The sequence below is a fragment of the Podarcis bocagei genome (assembly GCF_964188305.1).
Source record: "Podarcis bocagei genome assembly, chromosome: 13".
In the NCBI taxonomy this organism is placed as follows: domain Eukaryota; kingdom Metazoa; phylum Chordata; class Lepidosauria; order Squamata; family Lacertidae; genus Podarcis; species Podarcis bocagei.
In genome coordinates this window covers 23,022,621-23,038,058 of record NC_138138.1, presented here as the reverse complement: position 1 = coordinate 23,038,058, position 15,438 = coordinate 23,022,621, and the positions used below count along the sequence as shown (strand labels likewise).

The 15,438-nt window shown below is 43.1% G+C and overlaps 1 protein-coding gene across 9 annotated transcripts in view; it reads right to left on the bottom strand.

Moving 5' to 3' along the window:
- SKAP1 (src kinase associated phosphoprotein 1) overlaps nucleotides 1-15,438 on the bottom strand; it is a 354,748-nt gene that overhangs the window by 162,331 nt on the left and 176,979 nt on the right. The window lies entirely within an intron of this gene.

The following is a 15,438-nucleotide window of genomic DNA, read 5'->3' as shown; positions in this document are numbered from 1 at the left end:
TTGTCTCCAGCCTTAAGAGAGGCAAATCCATCCCCACCCCTTCCTATCTGTCCGTTAGCTCCTAAATTTCTGCACAACAAGCGCCTTTCTGCCCTACAGTAATCGCAGCCTTTCGAGCGCGAAAGGTGAACGTTCCGCATCCCCATACTCTGGACACAATTACATTTACACATAACACCCCCCCTTTTCCTGTCATGATCTTTCTGCCTGACATCTCATCTGTCAGCGGCCCATCGCCGGCCATGGATCCAGTGACCTCCCCCTGAATAAAAAGAGGAAGGGACAGGGCAGTAAATCCCATCCCCAGAGCGCATCAGCGCGGCAGTAAATTGGAATCCTCTCCGTGCCCCCTTTATTATCACACTCACAGCATGAAGTTATGAGCCTCCACACAGCTCCTGCTATAAAAATGTGATGGATGGGAGGGAAACCTCGGGGAGTTAATCTATTCTCCCATTAAATTTTACTTTAATTGGTCTTTGAGTCAATCAGAAGCTCACTAGACAGTGAATTAAGGAAAGGGGGGAAAGAAGAATGAAATGGGTAGGACGACGAAAAAAGGGGTGTCTTTTAGCAAGTCAGATGATAAGGATATCAGTAGCTGTAGCTGAACCCAATACTTTCCACCTTGAGTAGTAGCAGTATCTTTAGAGACTCATGCAGCTGCCTTTCCCAAGCCTGATACCCAAGATCCATTTAATAAGCAGAGATGTGAGGGGTGGAATTGGAGGCCTGAGACTAATGAGCTATGCTCGTCACTAGCAAGGAGAACCACAAAATCACATTTCTGAATACGTGAAGCTGCCATATACTAAGTCGTACCATTTCCCCACCTAGCACACCCTATACAAACAGGCAGCAGGTTTCAGACAGGAATATGTCCCAGCCCTACCTGGAGATGTCAGGGATTGCATCTGCAAAGCACATGCTGCATCACTGAGCTACAACCCTTGCTCACATATAGAAACATAGGACCCTGCCCTAAACAGAGTCAAGTCACTGGTCTATCTAACTCAGGATTGTCTACACTGCTGGCAGTGGCTCTCCAGGCTCTAAGACCGGGCTCATCTCCAGCCGCTACCTGAAGGATTGAAGTTGGGACCCTTTGCATGGAAAGCATGTGCTCTTCCAGTGAGCTGTGGCCCATCCTCATGAGTCACGCAAGGGCTATTGTAGCCATTGTGACATTAAGACAGGGAAGGATAACCAAAGTACTCTACGATTTTCTTTCTCAAAGAATGACATGGACCTCCGCAAAGGAAGTAAGAGGAATTTCTGCTATGGGAGACTTAACCACCCATAGTGCTTGCTACAAAAAGGAAGAGCACAAGATCTGAAACCACAGTGGAAGACCCCCTGTCCCCACTCCACTATAGGATGGGTGTGTATGTGTGCCTGTGGCAGAGAGAGAAAGAGGGAGGGAGGGGCTGGTTGCAATGTAATAATGCACTTAGCACATGCTCAGGGGCAGTCTCTTATGATGTCAAACAAACCAAGGGTGAACACTAGCATCTAAAACCGGCTCTTTGAGAGAGCTGTAACAAAACTCTGGGCTCCAATCAAGCCCTCTTCTCTACCCCTCTTCCTACCTTTGTATGTGTATTCCCCCCCCCCCCAACTAAGCAATGCTTTCCATTGCTTCTCCCCAAGTGCATGGCAGCTGCTTTGGGATGGTTCTGTGTAGTCCAGACCACATTGTGCCACACACTCTGAAAGGATGGAGCCCCCATATAACTTAACAGCTTGCATACTTCTGCGTTAACTAAATTACACCACATGTGAACAATTTACTGCCATCCACACTGAACGGTTACAAAAGTTTATAACGGTTATAAAAGTTTTAGAAATAAACAAACTATCTAACAACGTCTGCAAAATCCCCCGCAAGGGAAACTATTATGTTAAAAAGTTTCAGCTGAAGGAACATGGGTAGGTATGGTATGTAAAAATCAAGAAAGCAAAGGTACCCAAAGTGCCCCCCAAATGTACTGTGTTTGTTAATGCCCAACGTTTTTTGTAGAGAGGGGGTCTTTCTTCTGGGGCAATCTAAAACACATACAATTATACATAAAAATAATTTGGAATCTGCCCTCCCCCGCAAATTTGATGCATCCTAACCAATGAATTCACTTTAGAACACCTGGTTAAACATTACTCTTTAACTCAAACTCACACCTGCAAAATAAAAAACTGTTGCTAATATAAGCTACACTTATTAACATAAAAAAAACTTAAATATTTGTTGAAAGGCTTTAGCTCAGTGGTAGAGCATCTGCTTTACACGCAGACGATCCCCTGTCTGAAACCCTGGAGAGACATTGCCTGTTAAGGCTCATCTACATTTACCTTTCACCCCATGCTTTCTAGGCAAAGGTCTGTGCTTTAAAACTTGGTGTCTGAGTGCTTTTCTTGGGTCCCACCGCTTTCCCCAGGAAAACCTGCTCTTTACTGCTGAATTGGAACAAATAGCAATTTGGGTTTTCCATGGATTGCCATTTGTTCCTATTCAGTGGTAAAGAGCAGGTTTATGGGGTGCAGGGGGTACAGTTTAAATTTTCAAAAAATGTTTTGGGGGATAAAGCTGTATTTTATACCACCTGCACCCCCAACTTGTCTCTTTACTTACAGGTTTTTATTCATTTGTGGACCTAGGAACAGCTCTTATTGAAATACCTACAGAGAGTGAGGCCTGGTCTACAACTGCATTAGAATGAGGTGGTACAGTGAACCATACTGCTTCAGACTGCCTGACAGCAGTGCCATTTGTGAAAGCTCCTACATTAAAAAAAATAAGATTAAAAAAACCCCTAGCTGTAAAAAACTAGCCATCAGGGCTAAGGTTCTAGTTTTGTCTATTCCCTCCTATGCTGGCTTTCTACTTGCAGAAAGTACTTTTTGTTTTGTTTTACCCAGGTAAGTATTGAAAAATATAATACACACACATACACACCCTGCAGTTTTACCTTCCACTGTACCATTTCAGGTGCTCTACCACTTCAGTCTTTTGAATATATAGACCAAGCCTGAAGCACCAAAGGCCACCAGCACAAGGGAATCCTGGTCACTGAGAAGAATGTCATCTCTGCTCAAGTTTAAAATTATATTATTTATGTGCTTGCCTGAGTACTGAAAAGGGTGAGCAGGCATGCTTTGAAGAAAAAGAAAATGGCAGAATAACAATTAAGAACTGGGTGAGAGGGATTTGCAATTGGCAGTACTATTATTGATACTATCCAATAGACACTTATTATACAGACAAAACCACGAGTCCTTTGAAAATTGCATGCAATAGTTGCACTTGTTGTTGTTTAGTCATTTAGTCGTGTCCGACTCTTCGTGACCCTATGGACCAGAGCACGCCAGGCACTACCTAGGACAAAAATAGTTGCACTACCTAGGACAGAAAACCTCGCTATTTCTCAACAACTGCACTTAGTGGTTCAAGTGCTGGGAAACTGTAATTTACCAATAAGTGGTAATGTTATCAGGAATTACATTTTTAAAGCAAGTGGATCACTGTACATTCTGCCTGCGTAAAGCAAAAATAATTGCCAAAGTTTGGAAGATTGTAGAGATAACTAAACTGAGTACATTTACCTTAGAGATGGCAAGCAGAAAGCAGGAAATTTTCCATTGAATTGGGCCCCCTTTCATCAATTTTATGGATAGATGCAGGCTGCACTTTGACAGATTCTAGAGTTTTATATTATTTAAATAGATTCTGTGTTGTTCAGTGACAATGGAATGGTTTGCAACTTAAATGAATTACATGGCATCCTTGTAAATGAAGTCACAGAAGTTTATTAGCCTGCAAAATGAACACTGGCTTGCTTTTTGGGGGAGAATGGCAGAGGAGGGACAGACAGCCTCTTGCTTTCCCTCCTAGCAGCCCACTTAGTTTCTGCTTGCTCATAAGAACTTAAGAAGTGTCTGCTGGATCAGGCCAATGGCCCATGTAGTCCAGAAGCCCTGTTCTCATAGTGGCCAACCAGATGCCCATGGAAAGTCTGCAAACAGGACCTGAGCTCAATAGTACTCTCCCCTTCCATGGTTTGCAGCAACTGGTATTCAGAAACATTACTGCTGGCAACCATGGAATTCTTCCTTTTGGAACCAGATGCATGCTTCAATACATGGTTCTGCCTCGTTCTGTAAATATTTCTAATAGTAGTATATTTTGCATTGTTAATTACCATGATTAATTTGCATTCAGAAACAGGACAGTAAGTAGGGAATACAGATAGCTACTTCGGTCATGACTTGCTTCTGATACGGATAGCACTTATGCCACTTGTAATATATTGTGTGTGAACTGTGGGTGTCACATAAAAAATTATATTTCTTTCACTATCTGTACATGCATTTGGAAGAAATACTATGAAGTAGACATAGATGTAGTTCTTACATGATGTACACATCATCTGCACATGAAATACAGAAGTGCTGCCAGTGCAGCAGGAAGTTTATCATCATTGGAGCCACTCTAATACATATTCTTGAAAGTACTCTGTAGGCAACAGCCCACAAAAAAATTCCCAAACAGCTTCCCACATTTGGTGTATACCTACATTCATATTAGTGCAACCTTGGAGGAAACATGGGGAAATGGCCACTCAGCAAGTACCAGGCTCCAAATACCAGGAACATTTCCAGGCTACAAACTTCTATATGACTTTAACTTTCATGCCTTTCCACAAAGAATCTTGGAAGTGCAGTTGGTGAGGATGCTGAGAATTCTTACAGTGTATAGCAACACTATGGATTTTGCTTCCACCAGATGTGGCAATGACCACCAACCCTGATGGCTTTAAAATGGAATTAGACAGATTCATGGAGGATAAGAGAGGCAATGCTTAACTATCTGTCACGGTGGTTGTATGCCATCTCCAGGATCAGAGGTAGCATGCTTTTAAATACCTGTTATTGGGGAAGCATAGCAAGAGATGGTTATTATGCTCATGCCTTGCTTGTGGGCTTCTGCAAGGCATCAGGTTGACTACTATGGAAAACAGGGTGCTACATTAGATACGTATTTGGTCTGATCTAGCAGGTCTCTTCTTATGTTCTCTATTAAATATGCCTTTCCTCTCTCACAGAACTATAGTTCCCAGGATTCCCTGGGAGAGGAAGTGTTGGCCAAAATTGTTTAGGTTTGTGGTACAGATCTGCAAAACCAACAAAAACACAAGTGATACTACAAGTCCCACTTCAGCGGTTTACACATTTTAGCTTTGCTTAGCAGCCTAGCCAACCAATATTTGTGGTCCCTGCTGAGCACTCCCCTCCCTAAAGCTCTGATACATGTAAGGAACTCAGGGAAGGTAGAAACAGCATGAAGGAGTCACATTGCTTTTTTTCCTTCTCCAAAGCCCAGTGTGACAAGGCCACTCTGCTCTCCCCAAGTCCTCTGTGTGCACTAAACAAATGGGAGGGAATGGAGGCTTATCCATTCTCACTTTACACTGGACCTGTAGCTGTTGGAAGCAATCCAACTTTTTCTTCCCGCTTCTGACTTCTCCTAAGGCCAGTGTAAAGTGAGAGTGTTTTGCTTCCAGCAGAAATATCGCATCCTCCTTAAGAGTTCTCAGCAATTCATGAAAAACTCAATGTGCTGGGAATTTTCTAGGTCAAGGATCGTTGCCAGAAAGGATGGCTAATTCACCAATGGCCACCCAGTGACTGAATTTATTGACTCTTGGTTCATTTCTGCACAGTATTACCACATGCCTATATTGAGTGTGATAACCCAGATAAACCTTCAAACTCCCATTTAAACCTGGAAAGTGAATTTAAGCAGCTGGGGGCAACTGTTATTATACAAAGCCAGGTAGCTTCTTGAAATCTGCACATATGTACATTGCATAAAGAGATCTGATACACTTCAAATTTTGAAGCTAAAGCATTAAGATCTTGATAGTAGAGTAATATGCATTGCACACCTTGAATGAAGAGTATGTGCAGATATAACAAATGAGTTAATCTCTGCATTTATTTGGATGCACATCCACAGCGTGTTAGGTAAGAGGCAAAGCTGGTGCAAAGCTGGAAAGCGTTTCAACCTCAGCGTAAGCCATTTAAGAATTAAAGCTGACTATATTCCTGCAAAGAATTTGTAGAGCTTGTAATACCTTGCATTTTTGAATTTTATGGGCTCTGATGTTAGTTGTCATGTCAGTTGTCAGGGCCCATTTACAGACTCCCAGAAAAAACTTCCTTTCTTCTTGGTGGCTTAAAGGAGCGAGTGGGATATAAAAACCAAACATCGTAGCAAAATAGATATATCTATATACCCCACAGTAGAAAGAAAGTGAAAGCAGAGCATAATGGGAGGTGAATAAGAACAGCCAGTGCCTCCATTCCAGGGTTGACAGCTAGAGTTTATGCCCCAGAATATATGATAATAAGGTTTTATGGGAGTGAGCCCCAGGGATCGACGGTGTCTCCGTAAACATCAGACTTCGGGGAAAAGGCAGACTTTGAGCAATGGACTCAGTTCATAGCTCTTGATAAAAAAAGATATAAAAATGTAGGCCTGGAGAGACAAAAACCTCTATCTGCTATAAGGGGCATTTAGCCCGAATCTAGTCCTGGCAGTTGTGTAACCATGCAAATGTAATGAAGGAAAGGGAGACCCTTACTTCTGCAGGGGACAGCTTTACTCTTAGAATATTTCTAAACTTCAAAGATGCTTGCTCTCATGCTGGGGTAGGAATCACACTGTGTTCAGTAAAAAGTAATGCTGCAGGCTATTTTCACCTGGCCTGGGGGCCGGGCCCAGACTCACCTTGAACAGCTAAAAGAGGCTCCTGGGAGGCCAGGGGGACATTGCTGGAACAACTCTTAGGCTGGGGCAACTGGTGCTTTAAAATGTTTTAAAAGGTTCTAATTTTGGTCCCTCTGTTTCATTTTGTCGGGTTGGTGTTAGTTAAATATTTAGTTGGGGTTGGCGGTTATTTTAATTAGGGTATAACTGGAAATTTTATTACTGTTGTTATTGTTCGTTTGTTGCTTGTATAGGATATTTTGGGTTTTTCAATGTTTGATGTTTTGTTGTGTTTTTATATATGTTGTAAGCCACCCAAAGTGGCTGGGGAAACCCAGCCAGTTGGGTGGGATATAAACTATTATTATTATTTCTTTAGAATCAAAAACATTATTTTGGAATAGTGGGGCATTACTGGGGGTGGGATAGGAAGCCTAGTACAACCTGTTTGTATTTTTGAAAGGAATACCATTTCCTACTCTATTAAACTTTTTTAAAGTTGGATAACTATCCTGAGAGCAAAATTATTCGCAGCTGGGTTGGGGGAGGGGAATGCATTACTGAAGGAAGGAAAGCAGCTTTGTGAAGCAGGAATTTGCAGGGTGTGCAGGAAGAGAAAAGGTTTCTCCAAATTTATTCCCCTAGCTATTCCACCCATGAGGTTTTAAACATTCAAACTGCATTTGAAAACTTATCGGGTCTGCCTGGATAGCTCAGTTGGTTAGAGCGTGGTGCTGATAATACCAAGGCATAGCTGTCAACTTACAGATTTGAAAATAAGGGACCAGCAGCCTTGAAAATAAGGGACCAGCAGCCAAAATAAGGGACCTGCAGCCTCACCTGTTCCAGGCACTCCAGTCTTCCTGTCCTCCTGCAGTCTGGTCAAACTCATGCTGGTGGCTTCAAGAACATTGTCCAACCAACTTTGTAACCAGAGGTTCAACTGAGTAGAATCTGAATCACAAGCACCACAAGGTCTATGCAGCCTCAACTTAAGATGGCTCCCCAGCCTGGCTTTGCACTGCAAAGTTTGCAGCAGCACGTGCAACAAAATGGCGTCCAGCATTCAAAAAACCCCTCAGCTTGCATTAACTAGCCACACACAAGGCATGCAAGCGCCACCCCCCCAGTTGTTCTTAGACTTCTTATTGGGTGAGCAACACAGCCAAGCAACACAGTTGGAGCCTCCCTGGCAGGCAGGGAGGGAGGGAGAGGAGCTGCTTCCTTTGAAATTTAAGGGACATCATTTAAGGGACATTTAAGGGACATCCATCAATAAGGGACAGCAGTGGGGCAAGGCGCTGGAATAAGGGACTGTCCCTTCAAATAAGGGACACTTGACAGCTATGTACCAATGTTGCAAGTTTGATTCCCATATGGGACAGCTGCATATTATTGCATTGCAGGGGGTTGGACTTGATGATCCTCAGGGTCTCTTCCAACTCTGATTCTAAAAGCTACCCAGTGGTGTTTCTTGGAGCTGGGAGGCGGCAGGCAGCTGCTTCTTAATCTAAAATTCTTCCCTTCTAAACCCTTTTTTACAGAAAGGTGTTGCAGAACTGTTACACATATTAATAGGTAATGCATGTCACAACCATTAACTGATAAGTACTTTGTAACAGTCATGTGTGCATTCCTTCTATGAGAAATAAACTTGAAAATAACTTGTGTTATAAGAATTTTAAGGTCTTATATATATAACATAGATGTTCATAAATGTACCAAGCAAACACATACAAATATGTAAACCACATGTCTGAAACCCACAGAAAAGTCCTGAAACCACTTTCTCTCTCCCAAAATGACCTCAAATATTTCTCTGAAAGGTTGAAGGAAATGGGAAATCTCCCCATTGTCTCTTTCACAAATTATGTCTTAAGGGCACATTTAAGATATGAATAGGGTGTGAGCCTGTGACCTGGATTCAGGAATTGAGTAGTTATCAAAAGAGTGGCCAGGATGCCCAGGTAATCCAATCAGGTAACCTGGCAGACAGGAAGAAACAACACACCCAGATTTCCACCCCTTCTCTGATGCATTAAAGGGGTGGTCTTGGGCCACACCTCTTCTGTGATGTATGTATGATGTTTCTGGGGGTGGTCTTGGACTCCAGGGTGGGCCATTTAAAATGTTTATATAAGGGCTTGTGTGCATGGCTTGGGGTCCTCCTCCTCTCTCCCGCGTGTGGGGGGAGCACCCTGTTGAAACAGCTTTAATAAAGATCAGGCTTACTGGCTGCTTTGCTTCTCAATATTTTCTGGTTGGTCTCTGTTATTTTCTCCTACTGATAGAGAACCAACAAAAGGACTCTATATGGGCTCTTGGGTACCCCATAAGGGGAAAAGAGCAGTTTTTCCTCATAACACTTGCAAGGTCACTTTACAGAGCTCTCTCCAAGACAATATATATACAGTGGTGCCTCGCAAGACGAAAATAATTCGTTCCGCGAGTCTTTTTGTCTTGCGATGTTTTTCGTCTTGCGAATCACAGTCCGTCGCAACTGCGCCTCTTCAAGCAGCTTTAAGAAAAAAGCGCAAGACGTTTTTGTCTTGCGAAGCAAGCCCATAGGGAAATTCGTCTAGCGAAGCAACGCAAAACCGAAAAACCCTTTCGTCTAGCGAGTTTTTCGTCTTGCGAGGCATTCGTCTTGCGGGGCACCACTGTATATATATAATGTCTGCTTACCTGCCGGCTGTTGGGATGTGGCAGTTGCGGAGCAGAGCAGGCAGCAGGGTGTCCATCCAGCTTTGGTTTGGGGAGGACGTCGCTTCCTTCTCTGCTGGCCACACTGACTGCTGGGGCTCATCCACAGCTTCAGCCAAAAACGGGCAAACTTTGGGGCGCAACTTAGGGAATGAACCACAGGGAAAACTTCTTCCTTCTCGTCTGCTCCCTGGTTATAAATGCCAACTGGGCCCAATATCTGGCCTCAATTGCAGCTTGGATTCTCCACCCACTCACCTGGCACTCTATGTGTAGGACTGCCTGAAGGTAAGCGGGCAGGCCCTGCATAAGACCTTGCTATGGAAGTCTTTGGTTCCTTCCCTTTGCCTCTGTACCTGAGGGTCGGTCAAGTCTCCCCAGGGATTTGGCCAGAACAAGATAAACATCAGGGAATGGCTCCCTCACTGCAAAGACAAAGGAGGAATCAGCAGGCACCAAACACCAAACATTTAACTGCTTCTCACTCTACTTTCACAGTCTTGGAGCATCCTGGCAATCCTGTAGTGTGTTCAAGGTGAGAGAACAACAAACAGCCATTCTCACAGGAAGAAGAAAGCCAAGGAGAATCAGATGCCCCACAAGAGCATCTTGGATGAGATAGCTTTCACAGAGGGTGCGACAATTGCATGGAGGAGAGGCCTATCCAAGGCAAGTAGCCATGATGGTTTTGCTCAGCCTCCACAGTTGGAGGGAGCAATGCTTCTGAAAAGCACTTGCTGGAAGCCACAAGTGAGGAGAGGGTTCCTATGACTCCCAAAATGTGTTTCAGAAGGACCTCTTCCTTCCCTCTGCCCCATTACCTGAGGATCGTCACGTCTCTCCAGGGATTTGGCTAGAACAAGTTAAATGCTGGGGAAAGGCTCCATCCTTGCAAAGGAAATGGAGACATCAGCAGACGCCTGGCTCCCAGCCATGCTAGCACCAGTCTGGTGCATGAGGGTGGGGGACATGGGAAGGAAGCATTCCTATCATATAAGGCACTCAATTGGTATTTTCTCCTACCTGATCTTAGAAGTTTTCCCCACTTTGCCTCCATACGGGCATCTTGGCTCCGTCCCGGCTGGCCTATCTCTGAAGCAGCAGCCAAAGTCACCTCTTTTTTAAAAAGAGAGAAAAAAGAACAAGCTGTATTCTTGCCTTCTCTGACTGCTACTGGGAGCTCTGCTTAAGAAGGCTGGAGCCAGCTGGTTCTCATCAGAGCCTTCTCCTTGGAGTCCTTGAAGCTGCAAGTGAAGTCACTCGCTCTTCTCCCCTTCTACCCCTGCACCTGCACAATGGTAGAAGTGGAAATGTGAGGCATCTTCCCAGGAAGATTGTCCATGAAGTCCATGTCCATGAAATTGTCCGTAGACCCCAAATCTATCATCTTCTTTGGTGATCACTCATAGCTGAGTAAGATTGTCTTCCATGAACACAGTCTTAACAGTGAACCCATAAGTGACCATGGAGGCCAATTCTGGATTCACATATCCTTCTACAGTGGGGATATAGGTTTCCGGGCGGGAGTTGATCATGGTGAGGGTTAGCTTGTTTCTCCCTTTTGTCCTGAGTTTGAGTGTCTTCAAAAGTCCATGACACTGTTCGTAAAGGCTGTTCTCCAATTGGAGCACTCGCAGGCCAGAGTTTCCTCATTGTGTATACTACATTTCTTTTAGATTTGCCTTGAGAGGGTCTTTAAACCTCTTTTGTTGACCACCAGCACTACATTTTTAAGCTGTTGGGAAGACGATAATCAGGCATAGCCCAGATCTGTAGAGCTGCTTTCCAGGTAATTGGAGAGGGTGGTACGAGGCATCTGGGCATTAGCATGTTTTGAATATCTAGTTGATCACAAGGTTGAACCATATGGCCTTTCCATGCCTCTACTCTCTTAACTCTAATGCTGTGTGCACATCACACCTTAAACTCACAGGCTCATTCCATTAAAAGGGCAACCTACAGACTCATTGTTCCTAAAGATGTTGTAGATCATTTTAAGGAAAATTTCCCAAAGTTTCAGGATCTTGTCATTGTGTGGGGTGGGTTTTAACAGGAAGGAGAGTATATGTTAATAGAAATATATCCCTCCCGTTACTTCTGGGTCGCCGCAGCACGCAACCCAAAAATACTTATCCCGAAGCTACTTCAACCTGAGGTATGACTGTATACCTGAAGTAGGGTTGCCACTTGGTTCTTAAAAAACAGTTTTAAAATCCCATCTTTGACAGAAAACCTAAAAGGATAGGAATTAGGCTACAGAACCTTGTTTGGAGCAAGTCCAACTATGAAGTCAGCTGCCCACTTCAGAAAGAATCAGGCTGCAAGCTGAGAAGTTTAAAAATAAGCCTTCCTTACTTTATTCTCATGCATTGGTTCATAGCAACAGTAGCAATAAAAACTATGCAGGTAAAATACTGTTATGCATTTGCAAGGGACACCCCTAAACCCTAGAGATTAATAAATGGTAGGATTTTGATGATTTGGAGTATTGAAGGGAAGATTGGAAGTCAGGGGGGAAGTATAGGCTCAGATTTCCTTCCAAGCCAGGGCCTCACCTGGAATAGAGACAGAAACATGCCAAAGGGGTTGATGGCCCATTGGAGAGCCTGGGAGAGATGCCTGGGACTCCAGGGCTGCTCTGATGTGGGGGACAAGCCCCTCTTGACAGGACCATGCTGTCAGATGCGGACTCCCTCCACGCAGACGGAAAGAGCCAATAGGGGAACAAAGCGTATTTCTTAGAGCTGCGACAGTCTCTGCCATGTCTCCGTTCTCCCAAGGAATATGGACGCTGGGTGAGTGCCTGGACCCCCCCCCCCCGGCACCTTGCAGAGTGTAGGGTTGGCACCCAGCTTTTGTAACAAAAATGACATTTACATAACCAACACCAGGCATATGCGGAAGAGGCATGTATGAATCCAATATGGGTCCAAGGAAGAGAGAGGGTAACAACAAATACAATAAGCTCCTTTCGCTCCAGCAGAGCAGGGAAAAGGACATCACACAGAGCCCTCTCTGCCAATTGTCTTCCTAAGGTCCAAGCCCCTGCCTATTAGCAATGCAGCTCTGCGGACTTAGCCCCTTTTCATGCTGCAGAGCCTCAAATGGATCGTGTGTACACAGCTTTGGTTTTAAGGAAAAGGCGTCTAGCGGGCTTCAGCTTGCATGGGGAAGGAGCATAGTGAGATTTATTTTGTGGTTTTTTTGTTGTTCTTTTGCACCATTGCTGTGTGTGACCCTTGAGAAAGAGGTTCCTGCCCCGAGGGGCTTACAATCTTTAATTTGACACAGGGAAGGAACAGGGAAGGTGTTTCCCTTCTCAGCTTCTAATTTTATGTCTCTATTATGATTCCCTTTTATCATTTTTTTTCTTAAACTAAAATGCCTAACCTCATAAGCCTTTCCTTCAATGGAAAAAAACCACCACCTCAAATATTTGTATCTGTTTTTTTCTTCTCAGTAAGCTAAACTGTTCCTCCTGCTTTCCACCAGCCTTGGCATAGGATTTACAATTATAAAGGTAGAAACCTAAGGGAAGAAACCATATTGGGTAGATTTGGCAAGCTAATACTTTTTGGCAAAAAAGGCCCTCAATGATGGACATCAAAATAAAAAACTGAATTTTAAAATAAAAAATGTCACATCTGCAATGAATTTTGACCAAAATTTGAATGTGTGTGATATTCACCTCAGCACTAAGCAGGGCCTTGATTCTGTACACATAGGAGCAGGTTGACAAATATACAGCGTTACCAACTCAATACCTAGAAACCATTTTTTTGTAGGTGGTACAACAGACAAGCAAAACTCTGTGTGGGGGAAATAAACTGCATACTACAGCAATGCAGTAGCACATACATACCCCATTGTGATCCCCTTGCACAACCAGTACACTTAAATGGATACTAGACCCTGTTTATCCAAGACCATATTTCCATGTGGGTACAGCTTGCTACTACTATTGATCACCTTTCTGGATCAGAGCCAAGGTTTCTTTTTTTTTTTATAAAATTTTTTATTGCGTTTCTTTCCATAGGTTAACAGATTTGTTTACACAGCAACATGCAAGAAACATTTTTTTTTTAAATATGAAGAAAAGTAAAGAGAAAAAAGAAAAAGTTAAGATACTTTCATAACGTCCTTCGACGGCTCATTTTTGGACCTCCTCGCATCCTCTCAGCATTGCATTCATTATTCTAACCAGTTCAGCAATTTGTTATCTTGTTTCCCATCTTATTATACCTTTAAATTTATTATGTTACCAATTTCGAAAATTTGTAATTTAGTTTTAACACTCTTAATAAACATAATATTTTGTTTCTAATTTGTCTCGTTTTTTTCCATCAATACTTACTTTATCATTTACTTAAAATAAATTGCAGAAGCATAACGTTTCTTAATCGTGCGCAATCTTAACATTCAAACAACTTATAATGTTTTTGCAAATAGTCCTTAAATTTTTTCCAGTCCTCCTCCATTGTTTCTTCGCTCAGATCTCGAATTCTGCCAGTCATTTCTGCCAACTCCATGTAGTCCATCAGCTGCGTCTGCCAGTCCTCCAGTGTGGGTAAATCTGGTGTCTTCCAGAGCTTTGCGATAAGAATCCTAGCTGCTGTGGTTGCATACATAAACAAGGTTCTGTCCTTCTTTGGCACCTTCCGGTCCACCATGCCCAGAAGAAAGGCCTCTGGTTTCTTAGAAAAGGTATATCTGAATACCTTTTTCAGCTCATTATGTATCATTTCCCAAAAGGCCTTTACTTTCGGGCAGGTCCACCAGAGGTGAAAGAATGTCCCTTCTGCCTCCTTGCATTTCCAACACTTATTATCAGAAAGATGATATATTTTAGCCAACTTGACTGGGGTCATGTACCACCGGTATACCATTTTCATAATGTTCTCTTTCAAGGCACTACATGCCGTGAATTTCATACCGGTGTTCCATAACCTTTCCCAGTCCTCAGACATAATGTTGTGTCCTACATCCTGTGCCCATTTTATCATAGCAGATTTAACTGTCTCATCCTGTGTGTTCCATTTAAGCAGCAAGTCATACATCCTCGAAAGTACCTTAGTCTTTGGTTCTAGTAACTCCGTCTCCAGTTTCGATTTCTCCAACTGGAAACCCACTTTTTTATCCATTTTAAATACCTCTTGAATTTGAGCATAATGTAACCAATCTCGCACCTTGTTTTTTAGTTTGTCCTGGCTTTGGAGCTTCCAATTATCTCCAACTCTTTCAATCAATTCCCAATATTTTGGCCAGTAGGCCTCCATATTGGGCCTTTTTTTAGAGATCTTGGCTTCCACTGGTGATAACCACCTCGGGGTCTTGCTTTCTAATAAGTCCTTATACTTCATCCAGACGGCACAGAGCCAAGGTTTCTGAAATTCTTTGTGCACCTGTGCAACATTTGTTCCTGCTCCTTGCTCTCATCTCTCACATTGTGTAGAATAATATTCCTGATTCTCCTCCAATAATTGCTGGAGGGCCAAGAAACATTTGGTTCTCAAAATAATGGGAGACCAGGACCTCCAGCAGAACAAAACTGCAGTTAACTGGAAGATTTGGGAGAGGGACACCCCTCAGAGCCCTAGAGGTGACCCGTTTATTGAGCGTTTATCCTGATTTGTTTGCACAAAGCTTACGTGGAGGTTATATTACATTCAATCTTTATTGAGCCTTCATTCTGATTAGTTTTTTGTGAGGTTGTTATATGACAATGAGCACTCCTTCTGCATTCATTCTGATTTGCTTGTGGGGTATTTATATGGCTTCCCGTCAGTCATTCGTTCGTACCACACTTTTCAATGCATTTTCACATCATTTTCTAAACCATAAAAAGTTTGGTTATTTTTTAAAAAACAGATTTACTGTGCTAGGTTGACAGAGCACTTTAATTCATTTTAAGCGCACAAACCTAAAGTATGTGCTTGAATTCCCCCTGCAAAACAGAAACAATCTGGAAACAC